Genomic DNA, 6,440 nt, shown 5'->3' on the forward strand with positions numbered 1-6,440 from the left:
AGCAACTCTGGTAAATCGGTTGCTTGAGGCATTCCCAGCACACAGCAGCGGTGATGGTTCTCACACGAGCCGTACGGGCCAGGGGCAGCTTGGCAGAGGTGTTCATGGTGCACACAGCAGAAGTGGCGTTGGAGACAGGGGTTTCATGACAATGTTGTGGACTGATTTTTCAAGTACCGCTCACACAACTGGTAATACTGCATCGATGGAAAGTGACAGGAGACAGCAGTTGTCAACTATGGTTACAAACTACTTTTCCTCCCATATCGATGTTCTCCCACACAGGTCATTCCCCTTTGACTATTGGGCCGCTAAACTGGACACCTGGCCTGAATTGGCACAATATGCCTTACAGGAGCTCGCTTGCCCAGCTGCAAGTGTGCTATCGGAAAGAGTCTTCAGTGCAGCTGGATCAATCCTGACAGAAAAAAGGACCCGTCTGTCAACCCAAAATGTGGATGATCTAACCTTCATTAAAATGAACCACGCATGGGTTTCCAAGGATTTTGTCCCACCTTCCCCTGATGACACATATGGTGACAGAAAAATGGCTTGCTTTGGTCCACCTCTTCCTGGGACTTGACCTATTTCACCTTTTGCATCAGCTGAATGTCCAACATCAACATATGCCACTTTCTAAAACTCCCTAACTGTGTTGCCTCCCCCCCCCCATGGCCGGGGTCACCACCTAGCGCACGACACCGTGCGAGTGCCGTTGCCCTGGACAGGTGGGTAGGCCGACTCTTGGGCGCGGGCACTGGCACAGGGTCCCTCATAGTGCAATCAAGTGTCTCTGACGGTGGTGGTGCACACCCGCCGTCAGACACACCGCCGTACTATGAGGGGCCCAGTGCCAGTACCGACGCCCACGAGTGGGCCCCCCTTGCTTGGGCAGGGCCCCAGCATTTGCAATCTTTACCTCTCCCTGCTCCTCCGCTGTGTAGTCTGGGCCGTCAAATCCATACTGGGCCTGACACTGTTTGAGCCTGCCTCCTGATGTATAGACATATATTTTGAATGTGTACGCTATCCATACATGTTATCTGGGGATACGGTACCCTTTCTCACCTTTGTGCAATCACGTGCAATCCATACTGGGCCTAACACCGTCTGAGCCTGCCTCCTGATGTATAGACATATATTTTGAATGTGTACACTATCCATACATGTTATCTGGGGATACGGTACCCTTTCTCACCTTTGTGCAATCACGTGTAATCCATACTGGGCCTAACACCGTCTGAGCCTGCCTCCTGATGTATAGACATATATTTTGAATGTGTACGCTATCCATACATGTTATCTGGGGATAAGATACCCTTTCTAACCTTTGTGCAATCACGTGCAATCCATACTGGGCCTAACACCGTCTGAGCCTGCCTCCTGATGTATAGACATATATTTTGAATGTGTACGCTATCCATACATGTTATCTGTGGATACGGTACCCTTTATAACCTTTGTGCAATCAAGTGCAATCCATACTGGGCCTAACACCGTCTGAGCCTGCCTCCTGATGTATAGACATATATTTTGAATGTGTACGCTATCCATACATGTTATCTGGGGATACGATACCCTTTCTAACCTTTGTGCAATCACGTGCAATCCATACTGGGCCTAACACCGTCTGAGCCTGCCTCCTGATGTATAGACATATATTTTGAATGTGTACGCTATCCATACATGTTATCTGGGGATACGGTACCCTTTCTAACCTTTGTGCAATCACGTGCAATCCATACTGGGCCTAACACCCTCTGAGCCTGCCTCCTGATGTATAGACATATATTTTGAATGTGTACACTATCCATCCATGTTATCTGGGGATACGGTACTCTTTCTAACCTTTGTGCAATCACGTGCAATCCATACTGGGCCTAACACCGTCTGAGCCTGCCTCCTGATGTATAGACATATATTTTGAATGTGTACGCTATCCATACATGTTATCCGGGGATTCGGTACCCTTTCTCACCTTTGTGCAATCACGTGTAATCCATACTGGGCGTGAGAACGGCTGGCGAGCTGTTAAGCAAGCTACAGCACCTGTGGTTTGCACACGTAAGTTTTTCATTGTTTCAGGAATGACGGTTAGGCCTAATTCCGGAACTGCGGTTGACCTGCACTTACTGGGAAATCATTGTTCGCGGGTAATAATTGTAATCAGTGATCCCCATCACTAACGTTGTTCAGCGGGTTATCTGCACCTGTAAGCGACAAACGCTGGCCTTTTCAGTGTAGCGCACATGCAGCCACGGACATGTAAGGGCATGACACACCAGTTATTGGCCAATCTCATGTGCCAGAGCCTCACGTGTCCCTCTAGTAAGCCGGACTCGGACCGCGGGGCATGACGGAGTCTCGTTCGTTAACGGAATTAAGCTTGCAATGTGTGCATCTGTTCTGTAGCTGGCATGGTTGAGGTTTCCCAGGTGGAGTCGATTTTAACCGTAGGCTCCACTCCTGGTGGTGCCCTTCTGGACATTCCTTTAAGGTTCAGCTTTGCAACCATACTGCCCACGTAAAACAAACACTTTGCCTTCATGAACGCTGTTTGGAGGGTCATGACTCGTGGGAATAACGCCGCCCAATCAGTTAACCTGCTAGAGAGATCGTTCGTTGCTCCCAAGCATGACATCACACTCCCTAGGAAGAAGGTAATGCCACTGTGGCGACCGTACTCCTGGGGGCGACACAAGTGCACTGATGCCCAGCCACTGCTCGATGAATCTGCTGGTACATTGACCCAGACCACTACATTCCCCTCGTACGCTACACGGCGTGAATCTGACCCTGATGAAACTCAGGTTACCCTTCCCATATACAGTTCCATCTTACACGGTGACAAAGAGGAAGCTGCAGATGAAAGTGCAGGTTCGGCCCACCCGCCATCAGACACACCACCGTACTATCAGGGGCCCTGTGCCAGTGCCGTCGCCAACGAGTGGGCCCCCCCTGCTTGCTCAGGATCACAGCACTTGCAAAGTTGAAATACTGTGCAGTGAGATGGAAGATGGGGACGACGAGGAGTCCAGACAAGTACAGGGATTCCCTAGCGAGGAGACTTATTTGATTGTTTTCAATGTTGGGACAGCAATTTTTGGGGAGCACTATACTCTGGAGAATGATAGATGGGGCCCACCATACACTGGAACATTCCAAAGGTGGACATCAGACACTGGAGCAGCATTTACAGGGCCCATTATACACTAGAGCATTAGAAATGGGGCCCATTATGTTTGGAGCATTATTTGGGCCCATAAGACAGTGGAGCTTCATCCATGGGGACCAACATATACTGTAGCATTATGTGGAGCTCATCATATACTGTTTCAAACATTATATGGGACCAATGATTCTGTATGGAGAAATAGATGGGCCTCGTCATGAGATGTAAAAAGTGAAGTATTTTTCATTGTACTATACCGCTATTTCTCTGCCGTATCGGAGCATGATGAGTTGTGGTATGTGTTAAAGGGGCGCTCTTTCGCCCAGGGCACATGAAAACCTGGAGCCAGCCCTACCCCCCCACAACTTTAGCCAAATAACCCCCATTTTTCAGTGCGTAACTTGTATTATGAAGTTAATTAAGGTTGACAAGCTTAAGTAAGAAGAATTGATGCTTTTGGCATTCAAATGGGCACTGTTGGTGTGTTTCCTGTCCTCCTCTCACTGCCGACTTTTATTCCCCATTGACTTACATCGGGTTTCGTGTTTCGGGACGACCCCGACTTTTCCCTATAATCGGACGATCTTGCTCGACCCGACTTTTGGAAAAGTCGGGTTTCACGAAACGAAACGCGACCCTAAAAAACCAAAAGTCGCTCAACTCTACTCTTCATGGTTTGTTCTAGGGGCGTCACAGATGTCGGACCCCTTGAGATCAAGAAGTTATCCCTATTCGATGGATAGGAGGGTAACTTCCAAACTTTGTACAACTCTTTAAGACTGGACAACTTCTTTAAAAGGGATGTCTGCTTTGATAGCATTTTTTAATTAGGCTCACAATGGTATACAAAGACAAAGAAGTCATACGTCATACCTCACCAACCCCCGCATGGCTCCAGTTCTGGTGTTTTTTGACTTCCCTACTATTCTTCATGGGTTCCCTGCCATTCTCTACTTCCAGGTCCCCATCGACATACAGGAAATGACTCTTTAGCCAATCACTGACTCATCAGTGCTCAGATCCAGCCAGCGATTGGCTGGACATCTACTGGATTAGTGGATCCACTGCAGGGACTGGGCAATGAGGGAATGGAAGTGGCGGCAGCACAGTAAAGTGAGTATTGCTTATTTTATTCTCTGAGCCTTTTCACAAAAGTGAACCTTTATAATTGTCTTTTGGCTCTGGGTTGCATTTAGAAGGATGGTAGGAATGGGTTCATTTATTTTCATTTCAGAGTTCTCATTTAGGGAAATTTTTTTCAATCACCTTAAAAAATGAAATATTCGCTTGAATGCATAACGTATTAGCAGGAGGACACGATGACTCCACGAGCCTTGCTCTTTTCAAACTGTCCCAGCTGTCACCAGTACGGTGCAAAGTTGTAATAAATATGTATAAGCGCGTATTTTACATCCGCCATTCACATCATGCATTGGAATAGGAGTTGTGTACATTCCGATAGAAAAGGAAATTGCTCTGTGCATTCACCTTTGCTAAGTGTGAAGGTGTCAGCATGGAGCTTGTCTTCTGTCACGTGCTGTATACATTAAATATCCACTGTAATGGGAACGATCATGTCAACAGCGTTTTCTGTGTTGCTGTATCGTTCCCTATAGATGCAAGATTTCTCCGGATTGGTAATGGTAATATTTCATCCACTAGGAGTGGGGCGCCCTGTCTGGCATAAAGACGTCTTGAGATCCTCCCCAGGGCAAACTTTCAGCAAGCAGTGCAGCTTGTGGAATACTAATAGTGTGTAATGTGCACATTATTAGGATTCTGCTCTGCTAGCCGATTTGTGCGGTGATCAGTGACCGCAATTATGCAATTTGCATACTTGCAGTCATGTACCGACTAGCTTCTCATCTGCTTCACTCAATAAAATAACAGTGAGCAGTTAGGTGACAACTGCTCGAACTGTCTAGAAGAACCGAATCCTAACAGTGTGCATATTGCTCATTGTGTTCATCCCCTATCTATAGGATAATGGATTACTTCCTGATTGCTGGTATTCTCCCAATTGGGACCCCGATACTGAGAGCAGTTCTGAATGGAGCGTAGGTCGTGCATCCGCCCTCATACTCCATTCATTCTTAATGGTAGTGCCAAAGACCATTGAAGTGCAGCACTCAGCTATTTCCAGTGGTCCCATAGAGAAAGAATGGAGTGGAGGTGTGCAAGTTCAACTGCAAATAAAATATGTATATTTTCAGTCACGTGCCAACTAGCATCTCATCCATTTTTCTCAATAAATTGATAATGAGAAGTCAAGTGACGATGGTTCAAACTGTCTAGAAGAGCCAAATCCTAATATTGTGCATATTACACACAGTTAGTGTTTATCCGCTATACATAGTGTAGCAATGCCATGTAGGCTAAGGTTAAATACTAATTCTGCAGACTTTGATTAGTGCACCTGGCTGGCTCTGCATATAAACAGGCTAGGTGTTCACCTATGGCAGTCAACTCAGGGAAGCTGATCAGACTGGATGTGTCTTGAAGCTGAAAACAGAGACAAACCAGGATCTCTCACTGGTTGCTATGGACAATAGCTGTTTTGTTTGACAGAGCTGGGGGTAGATCAGCAGTGCTTGAGTAGCCAGGGTCTGTATTGTTTAGTTAGAGCCTGGACAAGGCTAGGGATATGAGTTTGTTTTGGTGCTGTGCAACCAGTGGAAAGCAATAAAAACTGAATGTGTTTGAACCAAAACTGCATTGCCTGTGTGAACACAACCTAAGGCTAATGCCTACCAGAGAGAGTGAAACCCCTACAATAGGATAAGGGATAACTTCCTGATCTCTGGGATTCCGACCACTAGGACACCCACGTATCCCAAGACTGGCTCTGGATGAAGTGTAGGTCTTGCATCCACATCTAGACTCCATTCATTCTTAAAGGTAGTGCCGAAGACCATCCAAGTGCAGCACCCAGCTATCCCCAGTGGTACCATAGCGAAAGAATGCAGTGGAGGTGCGCATGATCAACTGCAAATAAAATGTGTATATTTGTGGTCATGTGCCAACTAGCATCTCATCGGGTTCTCTCAATAAATTGATAATGACGAGCAGTCAGGTGATAATAGCTCCAACCGGCTGGTAAAGATGAATCCTAACAGGGTGCATATTACACAGAGTTAGTGTTCATCCGCTGTGTATAGGATAAGGCATAATTTCCTGATCATGGGGATCTGACCATTGAGACCCCTACTGATCCCGAGACGAGGCTCTGAAATCCCCAGTCTGAATGAAGCAGAGCATCTACACTTCC

Source organism: Dendrobates tinctorius, unplaced genomic scaffold (assembly GCF_039654945.1).
Source record: "Dendrobates tinctorius isolate UK_male_01 unplaced genomic scaffold, ASM3965494v1 ptg000202l, whole genome shotgun sequence".
Taxonomy (NCBI): domain Eukaryota; kingdom Metazoa; phylum Chordata; class Amphibia; order Anura; family Dendrobatidae; genus Dendrobates; species Dendrobates tinctorius.